General features: G+C 43.7%; 1 protein-coding gene across 5 annotated transcripts in view; it reads left to right on the forward strand.

Moving 5' to 3' along the window:
- The window catches only part of LOC126353886 (potassium voltage-gated channel subfamily H member 8), a 1,477,332-nt gene that overhangs the window by 994,421 nt on the left and 457,529 nt on the right, over positions 1 to 25,382 (forward strand). The gene's annotated exons all lie outside the window — the stretch shown is intronic.

The raw sequence follows: 25,382 nt of genomic DNA on the forward strand, positions 1-25,382 counted from the left end.
ACCTCCGGCGGGAGGGGCCGCCGCAGTCCGTGATATTACGGCTTAAACGCAGCACTTCTGGACTGGGAACATACTCAACAAATAATTTTGGACTTTTCAAAACTATTTCTCGTTGATAACCCGCTCAAAATAACGAAAGCAAAAAAGTTCATCGCTTGCTACATCATTTAGCTAAACTGCCATTTCACGTTTTAATTTATTACGTCTTTGCTACTAAGTGCATTAGTGGCACATTTTACAGACAGTATTTACATATATCGCTTAATGCAGCAGGAAAATTATATTACTGTACGTCAAATGTTTCAGGAGATACACCGAGCGAGGTGGCGCAGTGGTCAGCACACTGGACTCGCATTCGGGAGGACGACGGTTCAATCCCGTCTCCGGCCATCCTGATTTAGGTTTTCCGTGATTTCCCTAAATCGTTTCAGGCAAATGCCGGGATGGTTCCTTTGAAAGGGCACGGCCGATTTCCTTCCCAATCCTTCCCTAACCCTAACTCTAATCGCAATATATTTCAGAGATCGTATCCACATATGCCGCACAGTCATCATCATCATCATCATTTAAGACTGATTATGCCTTTCAGTGTTCAGTCTGGAGCATAGCCCCCCTTATAAAATTCCTCCACGATCCCCTATTCAGTGCCTCTTCTGATGTTAAACCCATTACTTCAAAATCATTCTTAACCGAATCCAGGTACCTTCTCCTCGGTCCGCCCCGACTCCTCCTACCCTCTACTGCTGAACCCATGAGTCTCTTCGGTAACCTTGCTTCTCCGATGCGTGTAACATGACCCCACCATCTAAGCCTGTTCATCCTGACTGCTACACCTATAGAGTTCATTCCCAGTTTTTCTTTGATTTCCTCATTGTGGACAACCTCCTGCCATTGTTCCCATCTACTAGTACCTGCAATCATCCTAGCTACTTTCATATCCGTAACCTCAACCTTGTTGATAAGGTAACTTGAATCCATCCAGCTTTCGCTCCCATACAACAAAGGTGGTCAAAAGATTGAACGGTGCACAGATAACTTAGTCTTGGTACTGACTTACTTCTTGCAGAAGAGAGTAGCTCGTAGCTGAGCGCTCACTGCATTAGCTTTGCTACACCTCGCTTCCAGTTCTTTCACTATATTGCCATCCTGTGAGAACATGCATCCTAAGTACTTGAAACTGTCCACCTGTTCCAACTTTGTTCCTCTATTTGGCACTCAATCCGTTTATATTTCCTTCCCACTGACATTACTTTCGTTTTGGAGATGCTAATCTTCATACCATAGTCCTTACATTTCTGATCTAGCTCTGAAATATTACTTTGAAAACTTTCAATCGAATCTGCCATCACAACTAAGTCATCCGCATATGCAAGACTGCTTATTTTGTGTTCATATATCTTGATCTCACCCAGCCAGTCTATTGTTTTCAACATATGATCCATAAGTAATATGAACAACAATGGAGACAGGTTGCAGCCTTGTCTTACTCCTGAAACTACTCTGAACCATGAACTCAATTTACCGTCAACACTAACTGCTGCCTGACTATCCATGTAAAGACCTTTAATTGCTTGCAAAAGTTTGCCTCCTATTCCATAATCTCGTAGAACAGACAATAACTTCCTCCTAGGAACCCGGTCATATGCCTTTTCTAGATCTATAAAGCATAGATACAGTTCCCTATTCCACTCATAACACTTCTCCATTATTTGCGGTAAGCTAAAGATCTGGTCCCGACAACCTCTAAAAGTCCTAAACCCACACTGATTTTCATCCAATTGGTCCTCAACTAATACTCGCACTTTCCTTTCAACAATACCTGAGAAGATTTTACCCACAACGCTGATTAAAGAGATACCTCTATAGCTGTTACAATCTTTTATGTTTCCATGTTTAATGATAGGAATGATTACTGCTTTTGTCCAGTCTGATGGAACCTGTCCCGACTCCCAGGCCATTTCAATTATCCTGTGTAGTCATTTAAGACCCGATGTTCCACTGTATTTGATGAGTTCCGACTTAATTTCATCCACCCCAGCTGCTTTATTGCACTGCAATCTATTGACCATTTTCTCCACTTCCTCAAATGTGATTTTATTTCCATCCTCATTCCTATCCCATTATACCTCGAAATCTGAAACATAGCTGATCGTATTTTCACCTACATTGAGCAACTCTTCAAAACATTCCCTCCATCTGCCCAAGGCATCCACAGGATTCACCAGCAGTTTCCCTGACCTGTCCAAAATACTTGTCATTTCCTTCTTACCTCCCTTTCGAAGACTGCTAATTACACTCCAGAATGGTTTTCCAGCAGCTTGACCCATAGTCTCCAACCTGTTTCCAAAGTCTTCCCAAGATTTCTTCTTGGATGCTGCAATTATCTGTTTCGCTTTGTTTCTTTCTTCAACATGACTTTCTCTGTCTACCTGAGTTCTAGTATGTAGCCATTTTTGATACGCCATCTTTTTCCTTTTACAGGCTGCCTTGACTGTGTCATTCCACCAAGCTGTTTGCTTCATCCTACTTTTACACACTACTGTTCCAAGACATTCTTTAGCCACTTCTAGTACTGTGTCCCTGTACCTTGTCCATTCCTTTTCCAATGACTGTAATTGACTACATTCAACTAACTGGTACCTTTCTGAGATCGCTGTTATGTACTTGAGCCTGATTTCCTTATCGTGAAGTTTCTCCACTCTTACCCTCCTACATATGGACCTGACCTCGTGCACTTTCGGCCTCACAATCCCAATTTCACTGCAGATTAAATAATGATCAGTGTCATCGAAGAATCCCCTGAATACACGTGTGTCCCTCACAGCCTTCCTGAATTCCTGATCTGTTATTATATAGTCAATGAAAGATCTGGTTCCCCTGCCTTCCCAAGTATACCGGTGAATGTTCTTATGTTTAAAAAAGGAATTTGTGATTACTAAGCCCATACTGGCACAGAAATCCGAGAGTTGTTTCCCGTTCCTATTGGCCTCCATAGTCTCTCCATATTTACCCATAACCTTTTCATACCCTTCTGTTCGATTTCCAATCCTGGCATTAAAATCACCCATGAGCAGAACACTGTCCTTGTCCTTTACTCTAACAACTACATCAGTGAGTGCCTCATAAAAACTATCCATCTTATCTAGATCTGTCCCTTCACAATGCGAATATACTGACACAATCCTAATTTTCTTGCTATACACTGTCAAATCTATCCACATCAGACGTTCGTTTACATACCTTTCTGCAACTACGCTGGGTTCCATTCCTTTCCTGATGTAAATCCCTACACCCCATTGTGCTATTCCTGCTTTGACTCCTGACAGGTAGACCTTTTATTCTCCCACTTCCTGTTCTTTCTCACCCCTTACACGAATGTCACTATCAGTTAAAACGTCCAGCCCCATCTTATTTGCAGCCTCTGCCAGCTCTACTTTGTTCCCAGGGTAGCCCCCATTGATATTAATAGCTCCCCATCTCATTACCATTTGTTTGCCAAGTCGTATCTTAGGAGTCCCTGGTTTGTAAGTTAGAGGTGGGACTCCGTCACCTCCAAAGGTCCGAGGCTTTTTTCTCTGATTGTTGCCAGCATAATATTTAAAGTATCGGGGAAGCAGGTTGCTAGCCTTACTTGCCCTGAGTCCCATTGAGTTCTACCCCTAACGGTTGAGGGACTAACCGGTGGATTTGGTAGTCTTTGCCGTATGAGCACAAAGGTGACCACGACTCAGAATATGTCCGAGATGCCCTGCCTTATTCCAAAGTAACTGGTATCCCGACTTTCGGGACCACTTACTTGGCCACTCATACGTTGCCCGTGGTTCATGAACTAGGACATGACTACAGGAATCCACACCATGAACCACTCAGTGTATCTACATAAATATATAACTGTGCGACGCATAGTTAAAGGCATGCGACGTCATTAACATTGAGATACGTGAAAATGAAACTGCAGGGTTACAGTCGCTAGAGGTACTTGTGAAATACGTGTACCAACACGTGTGCAATATGTTAAATATGTATGAAATATATATGACATGTGCCCCTCAGGATTAGCCGAGCGGTCTAAGGCGCTGCAGCCATGGAATGTGCCGCTGCTCTTGGTGGAGGTTCGAGTCCTCGCTCGGGCATGAGTACGTGTGTTTGTCCTTAGGATAATTTAGGTTAAGTAGTGTGTAAGCTTAGGGACTGATGACCTTAGCAGTTAAGTCCCAAAAGATTTCACACACACACATATATGACATGTTAGTACGGTGACAAATACATGGGTAAAAAGTGGGTGTAAGAACCACCAGATTTATACTGGAGTAATGCAGATACCGTGGAGAGAGATTGGGGGGGGGGGGGGGGGGAGACATGCACCGACAGAGAGGAGGAAAGAGGAGATGTCATAGGTAGGGAGAGCAGGATGTGGGCAGAGAGGGGGATAGAAGGACATAAACCGAATAAGGAGGCGGAAGGAGATGGACAGAGACAGGTGGAGGAACAGCTGGGCAAAGAGGGTAGGGAGCAGGAGATGAACAGCGAGAAGGGGGAGGAAATGGATAGAGCAAGGGGAGAGTACGAGATGGAAAGCGAGCGGGACAGGAGGAGATAGACTGATAGAAGCTACTCTCACTGTATTTCGTTCCACTTGCTTTTAACTCACTTTCGCGAAATAATTGTCCTATTTTTTCTGTTTTTGTTTATCATTCATTTTTTTCCCAGAGAAGAAACTTCGGGATAATCAAATGAATTTTGTCCTGTACTCTCGAATAATATATCACAACACACTGGAGTGCCTCGGTGAGCGTGATGATGGATCATTGATAGCCACTTCCATTTCGTCATTCATCGAATACACTTTGTTGATTGTATACGCACCACATAGCTGCTTATACACTGATTCATAGGTATCGTTTTATTTACCATTCGTGGATGGTTTCCTAGTCTAGGCTTTCACAGTTAGAAATTTGTAATAAAAAATATATTCGTTCTAATTATAACAGAATACTTCGGTCTTTGTAAGGTATCTGATCAAAAATATCCGGTCGCCAATGTGCGATACGGAATTGATCACTAGATGTCACGTGAGGCGCAGCCACCACTATAAAAAGGGACGGGAATGGTAGCGCTGTTAGTAGGGAAGCGGTAACAGCTGAAAAAATCTGATAGGAGAGTTCAGTAACTTCGTACGTGAACTGATCACTGGATATCGCTTGAGTAACAGATCCATCATGGGTACTTCAACCTTTCTATAGCTGCACAAGTCGAGTTTCTCTTATATGATTGTCAAGCGTAAACTCTAAGGAACAAGGTTACTTAAACCTAGGCCAAGCAGACCTCATCTACGGACGAACAGTGACTGTCGAGCATAGTGGAGACTGGCTGTAAAATATCGCATGAAATCAGCGGATGGAATCACTAATGAGTTCCAGAATGTTACCAGAAGTCCAACTAGCGTAATGACTGTCTTTAGACAGAAATAACAAGGAGCAGCTGTCGAGCAGCACCTCATAAGCCACACGTTTCTGCTGTCAATGCTAAGCGACGCTTGAGGTGGTGTAAAGAGCTAAGAGTCTGGACACTGGATTAGTGGAACCGAGTGATTTTTAGTGGTGACTCACTGTATACCCTGTGACAATCCGATGGAAGGTTTTGGGTTCGACGAACGCCTCGAGAAAGTTATCTGCCCTCGCGTGTGTTGCAAGAGTGAAGTACAGAGAAGGTGGTGTTACGGTATGGGGATTTTCGTGGCTGTACCGTCGTGCCCTTACTGCGCTAAGAAAACGTTAAATTTGGGAGGATATGCACATACACTACGTGATCAATAGTATCCGGACACCTGACTGAAAATGACTTACGTGTTCGTGGCGCCCTCCATCGGTAATGTTGGAGTTCAGTAGTGTTGGCCCACCCTTAGCCTTGATGATAGTTTCGACTCTCGCAGGCATACGTTCAATCAGATGCTGGTGGAATGTTTCTTGGGGAATGGGAGCCCATTCTTCCCGGAGTGCTGTACTGTGGATAGTATCAATGTCAGTCGGTGAGTCCTGGCACGAAGTCGCCGTTCCAAATCATCGCAAAGGTGTAGTATAAGGCTCACGTCAGGACTCTGTGCAGGTCATTCCATTACAGGGATGTTATTGTCGTGTAACCACTCCGCTACAAGCATTGCATTATGAACAGGTGCTCGACTGAATTGAAAGATGCAATCGCCATCCCAGAATTGCTCTTCAACAATGGGAAGCAAGAAAGTGCTTAAAATATCAGTGTAGCTCTGTAATGTGACTTTTTTTTTTTGTTGCTCCTCAGTCTTTTAACTGGTTTGATGCAGTCCATCACGAACGAATTCCTCTCCTGTGCTAACTTCTTCATCTCAGAGTAGCACTTGCAAACTACGTACTCAATTATTTGCTGGCTATATTCCAATCTCTGTCTTCCTCTACAGCTTGTGCCTTTTACAGCTCCCTCTAGTACCGTGGAAGTCATTCCCTCATGTCGTTACATATATTCTATCATCATTTCCCTTCTACATTGTTTTCCACATATTTCTTTCCTCTCCGATTCCGCACAGAACCTACTCATTCCTTACCTTATCAGTCCACCTAATTTTCAAAATTCGTCTGTAGCACCACATCTCAAGTGTTTCGATTCTCTTCTGTTCCGGTTTTGCCATAGTCCATGTTTCACTAACATACAACGCTGTACTCCAGACGTATATTCTCAGAAATTTCTTTCTCTATTTAAGGCCGATATTTGATGCTATTAGACTTCTCTTCGCCACATTTCTTGGATTTACTCTTAGTCCATACTCTGTACTCATTTGACTGTTCATTCCATTAAGCAGATCAGTAATTCTTCTTCACTTTCACTCAGGATAGCAATGTCATCAGCGAATCGTATCATTGATATCCTTTCACCTTGAATTTTAATTCCATTGCTGAACCTTTCATTTATTTCCATCATTGTTTTCTCGATGTACAGATTGAACAGTACGGGCGAAAGACTACAGGCTGTGATAGTGCCACGCAAAACAACAAGGGGTGCAAGCCCTCTCCATGAAAAACACGACCACACCGTAACACCAACGCCTCCGAATTTTACTGTTGGCACAACACATGCTGTCAGATGACGTTCACCGGGGATTCGCCATACCCACACCCTGCCATCGGATCGCCACATTATGTACCGTGATTCGTCACTGCACGTTTTTCCATTTTTCAATCGTCCAATTTTTACGCTACTTACACCAAGCGAAGCGTCGTTTGGCATTTATCGGCGTGATGTGCGGCTTATGAAGAGCCGCTCGACCATGAAATCCTATTTTTCTCACCTCCCGCGTAACTGTCATAGTACCTGCAATGGATCTGATGCAGTTTGGAATTCCTGCGTGATGGTGTGGGTAGGTGCGCCTATTACACATAGTACCCTCTTCAACTGTTGGCTGTCTATATCAGTCAACTGACGAGGTCAGCCTGTACGTTTTTGTGCTGTACGTCTCCCTTCACGTTTCCACTTCACTATCTCATCGTAAACAGTTGACCTAGGGATATTTAGAAGTGTAGAAATCTCGCGTACAGACGTATGACACAAGTGACACCAAATCACCTGACCACGTTCCAAATCCGCGAGTTTCGCGGAGCGCCCCATTCTGCTCTCTCATGATGTCTAATGACTGCTGAGGGTGCTGATATGGAGTACCTTGCAGTAGGTGGCAGCAAAATGCATCAAATATGGAAAAAGTATATTTTTGGGAGGTGTCCGGATACTTTTGACCACATAGTGTATTTTGTAGCACCGTGTGCTGCTTACAGTAGAGGAACAGCACCCTTGCTATTATTGTTTGTTTCTGCATGACAGTTCACCCTTGCAAAAAGCGGCATATGTGAGGAACTGGTTTTGGGAAAATATTCCTGAAATGGGCCAGTCTGACTAGATTCAGACATGAACTTAATGGGAAACCTTTGGGATGAGGCAGAATGGCCACTTTATTCTGGACCCCAGTGTCCAGCATCACTACTTGTTCTGGTTTCGACTGTTGAGGAAGAATGGTCAACAGATATTGAAATAACACGTCGAAAGTATCCTCAGCAAACTCAAGACCGTCATAGATGTCTTGACACTTTTGATGAGATATAGTCTTTTACTTGTTTAAAATCTGGAAACTAAGCGCTTGAATTCTGCAATTCTAATAATCTGCACCATCATAATTGGAAAATTCCGTAATCCGGAATCTGAGTTCCGGGTCAACATTTGACACCTGCCTCACTTATCACATACGCCACACTCATTCTCCAAGCATTATACGGATGTTTACGAAAGAGCATGACCGTATAGCTTAACACTGGATGGCATCTGCGCTGTGGATTAACTACCATTCTTGTGGTACACTGACCAGCTTGAGTGAGGTTTTTAGGCGGTTTTACATGCTCTTTTAGGCAAATTTAGAGCTGTCCACCTTTTTCTGCCTAAAAAAAATACGACAAACATATATTAAGTAGTACAATCACACGATTCAACTAGCTCGGGTTTAAGTGATGGCTATGGCGATAGAATGGGCATTCTGGCACAAAATTAATAAAGTAAATTTTCTGAGTCAAGAGAAAAACGGCCCCCGAACGGCGGGATAAGCGCTATGAGAGAGACACGCCCAGAATTTAGTCAAATAGATGAAGCAGCGGTCATACACTGTCCTGCCACAATTGCCGCAATTCAATTTCATCATACATTTCTCCAGTCTCTTGGCATATAAACTTATAAGAATTATAAAGTTGCCAGTAAGTGACTAGTGTTTCTAATTACACCTAGGCACATCTACTCCTTCGATCCAAGCAGAAATTAAATCTCCTTCATTTGAGTAAGTTTACGTAATGAAATCAACTAATAATACTTAACCCCTGTTCTCCAACTGAGCAAACGAGAGTGTTTTTATTTTTAAACATTTTTCCAGTTTTTAATTTTCTGAGGACCGCACATGTCACTGGCAACGTTTCCGTGGGACGTAAGACAGGCAGAACGCTGGAAACAAAGGTTAGCGCGAAATATTAATGTTCGGTCGCACAATCTATGTTCATATCCTTCCTCGATTGTACAGAGGTGTGAAGTCATTAGACTGATGTACTGATCTCGGACAACGTGTGTCCAGCGTCCACCGACTAAATATTGGATTTATGAGGCCCTCTTTTTTAATACCCAAGTCACATCTCGGTATTCGGCGGAGGGTATTTCTGGAACCTCCGCCCCCCTTCCCTGTTCCATTAGCGAATACCGTGTAGGTACAATTATTTCTATAAGCTTCCGTAACAGCTATAATTACTCAAATATTCTCGTTGTGGTCATTTTGCGAAACGTACCTCTTCGTATTTTAAGTCAGATCGGTAGTCAGATTTCACTTTCAGAGTCATTGAACGCCTCTCTCATTGCTCTCCTTACGCTCATTTTCGCTTCGTCCAGCTTTCCTTTGTAAAATAGGCTTTGACCTCTCTTGAATCCGTGATGAAGCCTCATTGTTCATGTAGCAGTTTTTTAACACGAGTTTTAACCCTCGGTGGATTTTTCCCATCCCTTAAGACCTACCTCGGAACATACTTGTCTAAGGCATAGTGAATGTTGGTTTTGAATTTTTTTCCATTTGTGCTCCACATCTTCGAACTCAGCACTAAATATTTGATGCTGAATAATCATATACTGTGCAATTTATATCATGTCACTCTCGCGAAGCCTAAAATCTTTTCCTGGATTTCTTAAATTCCTAGTAATACCAGTAGACGCAGGTGTTATCACAGTCTTATGACCACTGATACCCTCATCTACGTCAATGATTCGAGAAGTTCAGGTCTGTCTGTAGCTAGGAGGTCTAAGACGTTTCCTTCTCGAGTTCTCTAATTATCTGCGCAAAGTAATTTTCAGACAAAATCATTTAGGACAGTATGACACGAATCTCTATCTCTGGCACCAGTTTTGATTCGCATGGCTCCCTCAATCTATATCTGACAGGCTGAATTCATCCCTTACTTAAATCGCATGATAAGGAGACTTATTCACGAAATTCTCAATGTTCTCTCTGAAGTACTCAATCACTACAGCTCCTGACGCATGCGGTATATTAAAGCATCCGATTACCATGTTTGATCCTCCTTTGATACTTAATTTCATCCAGATTAATGCACATTCGGAATAAGTGATAACCTCGCTCGATGTTACTGAAATCTTTAGTGTAATAAATACGCCGCCACCAGTGGTGACTAAACTATCCTTCCGGTAAATATTCCAAGTCGATCAGAGGATGTCGTTGCTATTCACTTTAGGTGAAACGCTTCAGATGATATTAGTAAACTACAGAAGCATCTGTGGTAAGTTTCCAAATTTAGAGCGCGTTACTGGTTACAATGAACATACACTATCTGTGTGTTTCCTATCTGTGGGGACGAGCATTCTGTGAGAGCAGTGCGATTGATATATTTCATCTCTAACTTAAAAACTTAGCACGCGCATGCCACACGTACTCCGCTTATTGTATGTTGGGCGTGCCTCATCTTTGAAAGGAAACTCTGCAACTCTGCACTCAATCTCGTTTAGGCCTTCCACTCTGCTCCAAACTACAGGACCGCGATCGATCCTAGATACGATGCTAAAAACAGCGAGCTTAGCCTACACTCCGTGTGGGGTGCTATCTGTCTTTAAGCAGAGAAATATTCTTTACAATAATAATATAAATACAATGGGCAACTTGAGAATGTCCCATTTAAAATGAAGTACCTTCGCTGTGACTTGGGATCATGCCTGTTTCAATGTGAAACTCTTCCGGTACTAAATCTTTGCAATTATTTTTCACATGTAATTACCAAGAAGCGTCTCGGGAATAATTTTGTTAGTTGCCTATCTTTATAAACACGTTGCTGGTCGAAATCAGGTGTACATTTAGTGATATCCAGTAAGAAGAAGAAAGTGCGCATTCTTATATTAACACAGTAAGGACATAAATGCCATAGTAAGGGAAAATCTTATTTTTTTTCGTAGATGCTGAGTCAATTTAAAAATTTACGTGAGAGCAAAACGTCAGCAGGAGATTCCAAAGCTGAGTCAAGAATAAACAGTCAAGTAATGAAGATTATAGATTATTACATTCAAACAGCAAAAACGACAATGTAGTGCAGCCGAACACTAAAATTGTACTCGTAGTAATGACAACAACACAGTGAAATTTCACTCTGTAGCGGAGCGTGCGCTGATATGAAACTTATTTTACCCTTTCAGTAACCAGAGCATAGTACTGGTGTAAAATGCTGGTGTCTCACGTTAACGAGATCGGGGCCACTATCCCGCTTCCGTAAAGTAAGGGCATCATATTGGACTTTGAAGATGCGTCCTAATCATAAGAAATACCCGAAATCCACCTGTAGACTGGCCACCATTGTCGCAATAATGGGCGGAATCTTTGCGATGTGGGGTATCCGGGCTGCCAGATGAGCATTAACGAAGGTGATTGTGGCACTTATTCAGCGCGTGTAGTAGGTAATTCTGTATGTTTGCCCGGATGCTTTGCAGTAGCGGCCGAAAACTCATCTCCGAGGAGCGGTGAATGTCTCGCGTGTACACCAATCCGAGACAGCGAAGTGTATCGACCAGTTGAACTGGGGCTACGCTGTATGTGGGAAGGCCACGGCCGATCTTCAGGGCCCATGGTTTTGCGATGTTCGTAGCGCTCCCTGCCCCTGCACTGTAAAGGATAATCCTTTGCATTGCAGCTTCTACGTCGGCTGCTGAACGTACGATGAGAGCCTAGTCGTCCACGTAGGCTCTGATCTCGGAGTGGAAAACCTGCCAAGCGTCGCCGTAATCCACAGGTGAATGGTTCCATCGCAATAGCATAAAGCACCGTCGACAGTGGGCAACCCAGAGGGATTTAGCGTTCGACCCGTGTAGGTCCCATACTTCTGCCGTTGACGAGAAGATCACCTGCTTGAACGTCGGGGAAATCGCCATCCGGTCCACCATAGCGTTGAGGAATGCGTGACTGACACGTTCAAACGCTTGATTGAAGTCGATGGAGATTAAAAAATTTGTCAGTCGTGAGTGTGTCGCCACAACGATCACATTTCGATATTCACTGATAGCAGTCGTATATTATGGTCGTCACCTAAGGATGTTTGTTCTTGGAAAACAATTTCTCGTAATATATTTTTGAGTCGCACGGCTAGAAGGCGTGTGAAAATCTTGAAATCATAATTTAGTAACGTGATCAGCTGATAACTATCAAGTCGTGTTCCTTCTGTAGGTTTCGGCACTGGTATGAGTAAGACTTCCATTAACGTTGATGATGGACAGCCGCGCCGGACAAAAGTTCGCAGTACATGTCTCTTCATCACAGCAACATCAAATCTTGGAAGTTTCTGTAAAATTCGAGCGGTAAACAATCCTGGTCGGGAGACCGGTTCAGTGATCCTTTGGTGACAGCGCCAAGGACGTTCTTCCCACGCCCGGGTTCCCGGCGGGGTCAGGGATTTTCTCTGCCTCATGATGACTGGGTGTTGTGTTCTGTCCTTAGGTTAGTTAGGTTTAAGTAGTTCTAAGTTATAGGGGACTGATGACCATACATGTTGAGTTCCATAGTGCTCAAAGCCATTTGAACAAAGCCAAGGACGTTGTCGGTGGTCACTTCCGCAATCAGAAGGGACGTTTAGTGTACATGTATCTTGTGGGCAATCTCAGCAATGGCCTCTGCACCGGCAGATAATTCTTGATAGAGAAGACTGTAGTGAGTTGTCATGGGCGATGGAAGCTTGCGAAGTCAGATGTCGTCCATCAGGTAGATCTAAAGTTGTCCATAAGGTTCATCGGCGTCGGCTAACATTTTGAACAATATGATGCATAGAAGGTTCTTCACCGTCAATCCTATCTTGGCATAATGGCTCCTTCCAGACGGCACCTGGTCAGGGCTAAAATCTTTGCTTTGATGCGTTGAGCTCCTTTTAGATGGTCCGGGGACGCGAAATGATCCATGAGCTCAAGTAGAGTTTAACGTGGGAGCCGATATTATTGGTGTTGATGGTAGCTATTCGGTATGCCCGACTGTGGATCCGTGCTGTCGATATGTACGTAGCTGGTGAAGATTGCCTTGATAGAAATCTGTTGTGTGGTGATTCCACCTGGCTTTGGCTCTGCCGTAGTGTGTCAAGACGCGTCGGATGGCCAGTTTGGCGCGCAGTAGACACTATTGCAGTGCGGTCTTGTAATGCGTGATGCGCTGAACACAAGCGTGCCACATGTCGGTGACCTATTGTCGACATTCAGGGTCCCGAAGTAGCGTGACGTTGCGTTTCCGAGGTCCTGAACTGCGCCATATAGCTTGTCTACGTAGGTTGATGGTACAGATGTAGATGTTATGACCCGAAAAGGCAGACCGCTAACGTTCCGCGTCGAGGAGAACGTCTGAGAGCGTCAGGTATATATATATAGTCTATCGAGTTGGCTGTCGGACTGGCTCGTGATATGTGTGTGCCCCGGGCGGCGGACAAGAAAGCGAAGTCCCACACATGCGGTAAAATGGGGGTATTGGTCAGTACGCTCGAGAACACAGTTGAAATCTTCACCTACGATAAGGTGATCGTATCTGACGAGGAATAAAGGCGTGATCTGTTCTGCCTGGAACTAGGAGCAATTCCACCGTTTATCTGTCCCCGATGGCGCGTAGAGATTTATGATTTTGATTTCCTGAACTGCCATGACCACCCCGAGCTCTGCTGGGAGCTATTCAATAACGGGAACTGCAATCCCTTCTCGGAGGACGATAGCTGCGCCTGTGTGTTCCATAGCCGCTGGGGCGGCGTAGTCTCATATCCATAAGTCCTGCACCAAGTTGCTGTCCTCGGTTCTTATAGAATGGCGATGTCATTTACGCTGCTCTTAGCGTGTCGCAGAGCAATTGAAGTTTAACGTGGAAGCCGATATTATTGGTGTTGATGGTACCTATTCGGTATGCCTGGTGTGGGATCCGTGCTGTCGATATGTACGTAGCTGGTGAAGGTGGCCGTGGTGGATTGTGGAAGTCCATATTAACCGTAGTAGTCGCTGTAGAAACATCCCCCAATTTTAGAGTTGGTCTAACAGAGGAACAGATCTCATTTCCGCATCGGGTGGTGATAGCAAATCCCCGTCATGTGGCCATGAAAAGTGTCTATCATTACCAACATTGGTGAGAGGTGGCAGCGCCTGCCGAGTCGGCTCAATTGCTTCGGTGACGACGGGCGTGCTATGTTACATGGCCTCTGCGCGCGAGTCTTGCTCACGATCTCTGTTGGACGGCTTGTCGTCTTGTGGATGACGCGTCTCCGTGGCAGAGGAAAAAGCGTTATCGTGTACACCGTCAGATTTATGCACCACCTCTTCGTCATGCGGAGGGGGCTCAGTGGCCGATTCTGATGTCTTATGGCGTTTTTTGTTTCGTCGTTTGGGCGACTTTTGCTTCCGGCAATGTGTATCGGTGTCTGAGGAAGGAAGAGATTCGTGTTTTCCCTTTACAAAAGCCGCGGGTGCTATGATAAGGTCGTCAGTGTCCATAAAACCCTTGCTGGTATCCTTGTGATCTTCTGTGATGCGGTCGTCAGTCTCCATAAAACTCTCGCTGGTATCCTTGTGTTCTTCTAGCATGGGTGTGTCCTGCTGTAAGTCATGTTCGCGGGCGACAGTGCCGGTGTCAAGGTGCTGGGACGCCTCCGGGTGTATCATTCCAGAGAGACGCACATGAACTGCGTCTTATGAGGGCTGGACGTGCAGTGTCGCCGCGTAGGTGACTGGAAGGGCGGTTGTTACTCGGTCGGCGTTCGTGTCGCCGTGCCGTAGTTGAGTGATGCGGCGTTGCAGGCATTCATTACGGACGTGGCCTTCTTTGCCACAACCGGAACATGTTCGAGACTGTCCGTCGTAAATGGCCACCGCATAGCAGTCGCCTATAGAAATGTACATTGGGACGTGCCGTTTGAAACTTGTCTCACACTATTAAGCACTGGATACGTCGTAAACAGTGCCCATGTCTCGGCTGCGTGACTCTGGACTTTGCCGTACGGGCTTAGCGCCGCGATTACTTCATCGTCCTTCACTTCTACAGGCATTTCGAATACATGGATCGTTAGGACTTTCCCGTCAGAGTGTCGAAATTTTAGTCTATGTCGCACCCGTTGAATAATCTCGTTGTAGGCAGCGTCGGAAGTCAACGTAAGCGATGCTGCTAATGGTTCAAATGGCTCTGAGCACTATGGGACTTAACTGCTGAGGTCATCAGTCCCCTAGAACGTAGAACTACTTAAACCTAACTTACCTAAGTACATCACACACATCCATGCCCGAGGCAGGATACGAATCTGCGACCGTAGCGGTCACGTGGTTCCAAACTGAAGCGCTTAGAACCGCACGGCCACACCGGACGGCTGGTGCTTATGATCGATGATATTGGCACGGGGGTCTTCGCGTAGGAAGCGTTCGCCGGCCAATGCTCCTGTGCGTGCAAATACATTTGAAAAGGTGAACGTAAGCACGCTCTTACTGTAAGAGTTGGCCACTATACCTTGTTCGACTGACAAGCGTGGTGAAGTGGAAGTAAACACTCGGCGCGCGCAGCGGAGAGGACGGCCGAGCGCGGTGCGCGCTGCTGCCCTGCCACGTGAGTCACGACCCGTCCTCACAGCTTTAACTCCACCAGTACCACGTCTCCCACCTTCCAGACTTCACAGAAGCTCTCCTGCAGAGACAGGAGACGAGGTGCTGGTGGAATTAAAGATGTGAAGACGAGCCGCGAGTCGTCTTCACAGGTGCCGAGTTCGAGTTTCGGTCCGGCACACAGTTTTAATCTGCCAGCAAGTTTCCCAGCGAAACAACTCACAAAACGCATTTGAAAACGATAGTCGCAAGGAAATCCTGCTGCCACGTAAAACATACTTTCGTATTCATCGACTAATTAGAATCAGTTGTTGTGTGCAGTTGGAGATTGTGAGAATCTTTGGGAATTAGTGATTAGTGTCTTCACGAAAGCAGAAACATTTCCAGGATACAGATTATGGTGGAGATTTCGCTAAATGGTGATGCTTTATTTACTTAAAAGATCTGTTGACATGTTGAACTAATGAAGAAATGAGAACTAAATATTTACTCATTCATATTTCAAGTACCACACGGACGGACGACCACATGTCATTACCAAGTATGATATTCAGAAGTCCGTCACCAGCTAAAGATGTAGGTGAATTCCTCACAAAACGTCAATTAGTGGATAGGAGAGGAGACCGGGGACATAGTGATGACAATCATAGTTGTGTGTGTCAGCGCTCTAGGTGAGAAGCGGTTTTTTGTGAGACTGGTTTAGGTAAGCAAACCGATTACAGGGCTTTAAGTGCGTATGCGAGAGATAGGCACGTAGGATCGTGTAATGCCCTAAGTCTTCTCGTATCTAAATCTCCTGGACTGATACGATATCAGTTTTCGTAATGTATACCCAAGGATATAATCACGGAATATTCCATCTATAAAAGCCAAAATATACACGCCGTTCCGAAACGAGTTTTTCAGCGATCTATTATCAATTCCACACGCCAACTAGATAATAATTATAAAATTCCAGAGGTTATACTTATAACTTTATACAAGTAGTCCCTTGTGACATATAAATCGCAAATGTTTAGTCAAACAGCTCAAAATATCGGTACAAAGTTTTGACAAGGTACTTAGGCAAACAGAGCGAATCCTTCGCTATGTGTAATATACTCAACTACTATGTGTCAATAGATACAACTAAAGTGAGTCTTTTAGATAACGGCATCATGTCCTTTTAAGGAAGTTGAACTCTTCCTTCAAGAAGCTCTCTAATTTAAAAACAAAAATGGGCATCAATCCGTAGAAGAAAGCGTAATTGCTCAATAAATACAGCAGTGATTAATATTAATCTAATAGCAAAATCATCTCCTTACTACGTACTACCGCCTCCCGAAAATATTCATTCTACACTTCCAACAGGTTTCGATCATCATGTTGAACATTTATAATAACAGACAAGAACCTATAATGAGATGAGAAAATAGATACAGTCTGCAGGAACGCATCAGCATGTCTGTATAAGCTGCAAAAATGGGAAAAGCTTTTCTCTTTTCACTTGAAAAATGAATTTGAGCATACGGTTACACTTCCGTTGTTGATTACAGAGATCTTACACTGCAAGATCTTTCTCAAGGAAACTCTAGTTTCTTGGTGCTCGTGCGGACGATATATTTCCACTTCCTGATCGTATTTAACCATCTTGTGCACAGCTTTAATGACCTTCCGCAGTCCACAAAGATCTTTGTTCTTGCAGTCTGTTTCAACAACTCTTCCTCAGGCAAATGGAGAAATTTGCACACACAATGTCTCCCTTGCCATCTTATCGACATAAACAGTTCCTCGCATCTCCCTTCTACCTTCATGCTTTTATCTAAACAACAAAGCAGAAACTGTCATCCCCATCACAGAAAAATATTTTCTGTCAATGTCTATCAGTCACTCGCCTTTTCAAAACAGCTTTTAGCATAAGGTACCTACATTTGGCATGATCTCCTTTACTAACTCTGACAACTAAATAACATTCCCAGCTTTAAAAGATGGCTAAGGATCTACCTACTATACATTCCTAAAGAACAAATCGATAAAAAAAAATCGAAAATTTTACTTAAACATCCTCGTCGGAAGTTGAACTAACTTTTTATATTTTTTGGATTACCGGACCGGTGTCGAGGACATGCTCATCATCAGCGGTCCGATAAAAGATACATAAAACTAATACATAATAAATGCTATGCTCTATATGTTATGGGTGTCTGCTTGTAATTACAACTTACTTATGTTTTACTTTTAAGTCTTCAAAAATTTTTCAGATGTTTTATTAATTTTTCATGCTTTCTAGCACACTGTCATACGATTATAATTGAGACAACCACGATCACAAACATCAGTGACATATTTTGCTGTCAAAGATGCCAAATATATCAAAGATATCGCTTCGTGTGTATTTTTTCTTTCATTATGGTAATGTGAGCGATCTCTATATTGCTTTCACCTATTGCCAGAATACACATAAAATATAGTTAATAAAAAAGTAAAATACGTAAATATTAATAGTATAAGGTCTGTTGTGTTTCGTTTAAAACGTTGTTTCATCTTTGGACAAAGATATTTTTTAAAATTATCGATAATTTTTTTGCATCGTTTTGTTCTTTAAGAATACTGCTTGCATCTTTTTTCACACGAGTAAAAATACACAGTTCCTTTAGAATGTTCAGATATTATGCTTCATCATCAGTGACTAGAACTGACTTGCACTCTCCTACGTCCGTAGTTTCGTGATTTTGCTGTCCCAAATGTCTACTAAATGCTGATACATCGTTTCCAATGCTGTCCATGCGTCCTTAGAACGATAATGTAAAGTTTTCCATGTTTAACTTATATGTTTCTTCTCGCAGTATTTACATTTCAACTTATAAACCCCAGATCTGGAAAATTTTGTTGGTTGTTCTAAAGATGGTATATTCGTATTCTTAATGTGTTTTCTGATCTGAGCTCAACTTCTTAGTTTGTTTTCTGGAGAGGGTGCTGTTTTTCGTCTAATATTTGTCCCCAGTAGGGTAAAAGAATATATTTAGGTCTTTCTTTATTTCGAATTCTTTTAGGTGTAATTTTGTGCTTTAATTTACAGTTATCCCTTTTGTTTATTTTGGAAACAATTTTGTTGATATTTCAAAGGCTATATCCATTGTTCTGTGTTACAGAAACCACAAGGAGCCTGTTTCCGATGTTGCATTAACACAATATACAGATAACCACCAAGTCAAGACAATATTTAATCAGCAATTACCACAATTAAAACTTTCTTAAGTGACTGAAATGTAAAGGTCACTGTACCTGTAAAAGTCTAGTCGTATGTAATGGAGAGGGTCAAAATCCTATTCTGATAAGGTTAAATGAATAAATGTACATCTACGTGGATACTGAGTAAACCACACTTAAGTGCCTGGCAGGGGGTTCATCAACACGCCTTCACAATATTTCTCTATTACCTGGTCCATTCAAGATCTAAGGCCTCCAATTTTTTTTCTAATTAACTACTCACCCGAAATCGATGAAACTGGCGTTACTTCTCGAAGTAATCGCCCTGCAGACCTACACATTTTTCACAACGCTGACGCCATGATTCCATGGCAGCGGCGAAGGCTTCTTTAGGAGTCTGTTTTGACCACTGGAAACTCTCTGAGGCAATAGCAGCACAGCTGGTGAGTGTGCGGCCACGAAGAATGTCTTTCATTGTTAGAAAAAGCCAAAAGTCACTAGGAGCCAGGTCAGGTGAGTAGGGAGCATGAGAAATCACTTCAAAGTTGTTATCACGAAGAAACTGTTGCGTAACGTTAGCTCGATGTGCGGGTGCGTTGTCTTGGTGAAACAGCACACGCGCAGCCCTTTCCGTTCGTTTTTGTTGCAGTACAGGAAGGAATTTGTTCTTCAAAACATTTTCGTAGGATGCACCTGTTACCGTAGTGCCCTTTGGAACGCAATGGGTAAGGATTACGCCCTCGCTGTTCCAGAACATGGACACCATCATTTTTTCAGCACTGGCGGTTATCCGAAATGTTTTTGGTGGCGGTGAATCTGTGTGCTTCCATTGAGCTGATTGGTGCTTCGTTTCCGGATTGAAAAATGGCCTCCACGTCTCATCCATTGTCACAACCGACGAAAAGAAAGTCCCATTCATGCTGTCGTTGCCAACTCTGGAGGCGATCTGTTCAACAGTCATTCGGCGATCCCCCAAAACAGTTCTCTCCACTTTCTCGATCATGTAGTCAGACCGGCTTGTGCAAGCCCGAGGTTGTTTCGGTATGTTGTCACACGATGTTCTGCCTTCATTAAACTGTCGCACCCACGAAAGCACTTTCGACACATCCATAACTCCATCTCCACATGTCTCCTTCAACTGTCGATGAATTTCAATTGGTTTCACACCACGCTGTTCAAGTAAGGAAAACGTCGCCTTTAAGTATTTAAAACAGTTCACATTCTCGCCGCTGGCGGTAAAATTCCATCTGCCGTACGGTGCTGCCAGCTCTGGGACGTATTGACAATGAACGCGCCTCATTTTAAAACAGTGCGCATGTTTCTATCTCTTTCCAGTCCGGAGAAAAAAAATCGGAGGCCTTAGAACTTGAATGCACCTCGTATTGCACTCTCGAACCGAATGCGGAAAAAACGAGCACCTGTGACTTTCAGTTCGACCTCTGATTTCCCTTATTTTACTATAATGATCATTTCTCCCTATGTACATCGGCGCCAATAAAATATTTTCGCATTGGGAGAAGAAAGTTGCAGATTTAAATTTCGTGAGAAGATTCCGCCAAAACGTAGAACACCTTCGTTGTAATGGTGTCCATAACAAATCTTGTATAATATCTGTTACACTCTCTCTCTCCCCTATTTCGCGATTATTCAGGACGTGCTGTACCTCTTTGAACTTTCTCGAAGTACTCCGTTAATCCTATCTGGTAAGGATTCCAGACTGCGCAGCAGAACTGCGAAAGAAGACTGACAAGCGTACTGTAGGCAGCCTCTTCACTTGATCTGTTACATTTTCTAAGTGTTCTGCCAATAAAACCCAATCTTTGGCTTGCCTTCTCCACTGCATTTCTATGTGTTCTTTCCAACTTAAACTGTTCATGATTGTAATTCCTGGATATTTAGTTGAATTTACGGCTTTTAGATTCGACTGATTTACCGTGTAACCGAAGTTTAACGGATTCCTATTATCACTCATGAGGATGACCTCATATCCCCAATATTTAGTGTCAATTGAAGGTTTTTACACCATTCAGATATCTTTTCTAAATCGTTTTGCTATTTATTTCGATTTTCTGATCACTTTACCAGTCGTTAAACGACAGCATCATCTGCAAAGACAGCTGCTCAGATTGTCTCCTAAATCGTTTAAATACATAAGGAACAGCAGAGGGCCTATAACACTCTACCTGGGGAAACGCCAGAAATCACTTCTGTTTTACTCGATGATTATCCGTCAATTACTACGAGCTGTGTCCTCTCGAGCAGGAAATCACGAATCCAGTCACATAACAGAGACGATACTCTATAAGCACGCAATTTCACTACAAGCCGCTTGTGTGGTTAAATGAAATCTAGAAATACGGAATCGATTTGAAAACTCTTGACAATAACACTCAACATTTCGTCTGTGTAAAGATCTAGTTGTGTTTCACAAGAACGATGTTTTCTATATCCTTGTTGACTGTGTGTCAATAGACCGTATAATGTTCGAACACCACCCATGTTTTAAAATCGTGCTGCATATCGATGATATTAGTGAATCACATCTACTTCATTTCTGGAGTATTGGTGTGACCTGTGCAACTTTCCAGTCTTTGGGTACGGATCTTTCGTCGAACAAGCGGTTGTATGTGATTGTTGGGCTATTGCATCAGCATATTCTGAAAGGAACATAATTGGCGTACAGTCTGGACCAGAAGACATGCTTTCATTAAGTAATGTAAGTTGCTTCACTACTTCCAGGATATCTAAGTGCCTCATGTTGGCATCTGTTCTTGGTTAGAATTGTGGAATATTTTCTTTGTCTTCTTTGGTGAAGGAATTCTGAAATTAGTAATTCTGCCTTGGTAGCACTGTCTCGATAGTAACTCCACTGCTCCTGCGCATACTAGGCAATGACTGTGTGTTGTCGCTAGCATACCTTACATAAGCGTACGACCAGAATCGCTTCTGATTTTCTGCCTGGTTTCGATATGGAACATCGCGCATTGACTTCCACGCTAAATTTCAAGCTTCTGTAAAAGATCGGCAATGTTGGAGATTTTGGTTCGTTCAAATTTTGCATGTTGTTTTTTTTCTGCTACAGCGTTCTAAACGTTTTTGTGTACCAATGGGGATCAGCTTCGTCGTTTCTTAATTTATTTGGTAAAAATCTCTCGATTTCTGTCGATACTATTTCTTTGTACTCAAGTCACATCTAGCCTACGCTTACATTGTTAATTTGGAAGAAGTGGAGATTGTCTCTCAGGAAGGCGTCAAGTGAAGTTTTATCTCCTTCTTTTAATTAGTATATTTTTCGTTTATTTTTGGAGGACTTTGGTGTTACAGTATTCAATGACGCTACAACGACGCTGTGTTCACTAATCCATGTATCCGTTTTGATGCTAGTTATTATATCAGGACTATTTTTGCTAAAAGGTCAAGGGTGTTTTCACAACCGTTAACTATTCGTGTGGGCTCATCAATTAACTGCTAGAAATAATTTTCAGAGAATGGGTTTAGCACAATTTCTGATGAGGTTCTATGCGTCTCTCCGGGATTAAGCGTGTATTTTCGCCAACATGTAGAGGTTAAATTAAAGTCACCATCAACTATAATTGTATGAATCAGGTACGTGCTTGAAATTAAACTCAAGTTTTTGTCTGAACCTTCCAGCAATTATATCATCTGAGTTTGGTGGTCGTAAAAGGATCTAATTATTATTTTATTCCAGTTGCCAAGAATAACCTCTGTCCATACTCAAAGGAAATATCTGCTTCAGTATCGCTACAATATAAACTAATTCTAACAGCAACAAACACGCCATAGCCAACTGTGTTTGGCCTATCATTTCGGAGCACCGTTAGGTTCTTTGTAAAGTTTCGGCTAAACTTATCTCCGGATTAGCCAGCTTTCATTGCCTATAACGCTTTCAGAATCAGTGCTCTCTACACTCCTGGAAATTGAAATAAGAACACCGTGAATTCATTGTCCCAGGAAGGGGAAACTTTATTGACACATTCTTGGGGTGAGATACATCACATGATCACACTGACAGAACCACAGTCACATAGACACAGGCAACAGAGCATGCACAATGTCGGCACTAGTACAGTGTATATCCACCTCTCGCAGCAATTCAGGCTGCTATTCACCCATGGAGATGATCGTAGAGATGCTGGATGTAGTCTTGTGGAACGGCTTGCCATGCCATTTCCACCTGGCGCCTCAGTTGGACCAGCGTTCGTGCTGGACGTGCAGACCGCGTGAGACGACGCTTCATCCAGTCCCAAACATGCTCAATGGGGGACAGATCCGGAGATCTTGCTGGCCAGGGTAGTTGACTTACACCTTCTAGAGCACGTTGGGTGGCACGGGATACATGCGGGCGTGCATTGTCCTGTTGGAACAGCAAGTTCCCTTGCCGGTCTAGGAATGGTAGAACGATCGTTCGATGACGGTTTGGATGTACCGTGCACTATTCAGTGTCCCCTCGACGATCACCAGAGGTGTACGGCCAGTGTAGGAGATCGCTCCCCACACCATGATGCCGGGTGTTGGCCCTGTGTGCCTCGGTCGTATGCAGTCCTGATTGTGGCGCTCACCTGCACGGCGCCAAACACGCATACGACCATCATTGGCACTAAGGCAGAAGCGACTCTCATCGCTGAAGACGACACGTCTCCATTCGTCCCTCCATTCACGCCTGTCGCGACACCACTGGAGGCGGGCTGCACGATGTTGGGGCGTGAGCGGGACATTAGCCCAGCTTCATGGAGACGGTTGCGAATGGTCCTCGCCGATACCCCAGGAGCAACAGTGTCCCTAATTTGCTGGGAAGTGGAAGTGCGGTCCCCTATGGCACTGCGTAGGATCCTACGGTCTTGGCGTGCATCCGTGCGTCGCTGCGGTCCAGTCCCAGGTCGACGGGCACGTGCACCTTCCGCCGACCACTGGCGACAACATTGATGTACTGTGGAGACCTCACGCCCCACGTGTTGAGCAATTCGGCGGTACGTCCACCCGGCCTCCCGCATGCCCACTATATGCCCCGCTCAAAGTCCGTCAACTGCACATACGGTTCACGTCCACGCTGTCGCGGCATGCTACCAGTGTTAAAGACTGCGATGGAGCTCCGTATGCCACGGCAAACTGGCTGACAGTGACGGCGGCGGTGCACAAATGTTGCGCAGCTAGCGCCATTCGACGGCCAACACCGCGTTTCCTGGTGTGTCCGCTGTGCCGTGCGTGTGACCATTGCTTGTACAGCCCTCTCGCAGTGTCCGGAGCAAGTATGGTGGGTCTGACACACCGGTGTCAATGTGTTCTTTTTTCCATTTCCAGGAGTGTATTAGAGCTTGGAGCTCTGATACTTTCGCAACACATCTACGACAATTTGCTGCTTTTATACCGACGGTTTCTGTATCTACTTTCTTGCTATATTCGACCAGCACCCTTTGAGACTGAAATCCTTTCCGTATTTCCCCGAGACCCTCTAATCTAAAAAACCGCTCAGTCCACGCCTTACAGCCCCTGTAGGCTGTTCGTCGTAGTGTATGGATTTTGTGAAAATTGTGGGATTGGTAGGTGACACGATACCACATCAACAAATTGACGCCGTCATCGCTATGGCGGCTGCATGAGCCTCGAGAAAAAAAAAAGAGAGCGACTGAGAGAGAAATCGGCAAGGTTATGGTACTTCCAGGGGAACAATAGGTTTAAGGGGAAAAACCCACAAAACCGAAATATAGCAGATTATCAGTAACCAGTAACAACAATCGCAAATCCCTAAGAAATCATGGGGTAAGTTAAAAAATTTAATAAACATTTCGTGCAAGTCGCAATATATTTTTGTATAATTCGCCTTCTTCACTAAACGTAAATAGGTCTAGTGTGCATCCGTGCCGCCAATAGTTTCCATCTTTTCTACGACACATACATACATGCATAAAGAAAATTGCACGGAAAGAGACACCCATAATCAAGAAGTAATTAATTTTGAAAGACATACTAAAATAATGTATGAGATAAGTGGAATAAACTAATCTCAGGAAATTAAACGCTTTTTCACGAGAAGCTGCCTCACAGATGCTGCTTTAGGACACGGTTCATTGTCGTGTTGTTACAATCAGTCATCGCAGCCGTCTGTTCCTCTACTTACAAATTGTCTTTTGACTTCTGTCTTGGGTTCTTCGGACGATGTTTGTTTGCTGATTTCTCTGTTCCTCTACTGTGCACAGCACACAATGTTCTAAAATCTGTCCATATCCTTCCGCATTTCGTGGTTTCTCTAGCACTTTTATGGGACTATACACCAAACACGAAATATATCATTATATTGCAACACCATTTCCTCTGTGCTTCACTGCTAGCACTACACATTATGGCAGGTAATTTTCTGATCATTCGCCAAATCCAGTATTTTAGACTGGTTTGCCACAGGGTATAGCATGATTCATCACTTCAAATCTACTCCTTTCCAGTCATCCACCGTTCAGTGGCTTCGCTCCTTACATCACCGCAAACGTGACAAGACAAGACAGACCTTTTGGACTGAGGGATCAGGACCATCAAACACT

This window comes from Schistocerca gregaria, chromosome 1 (assembly GCF_023897955.1).
Source record: "Schistocerca gregaria isolate iqSchGreg1 chromosome 1, iqSchGreg1.2, whole genome shotgun sequence".
NCBI lineage: Eukaryota > Metazoa > Arthropoda > Insecta > Orthoptera > Acrididae > Schistocerca > Schistocerca gregaria.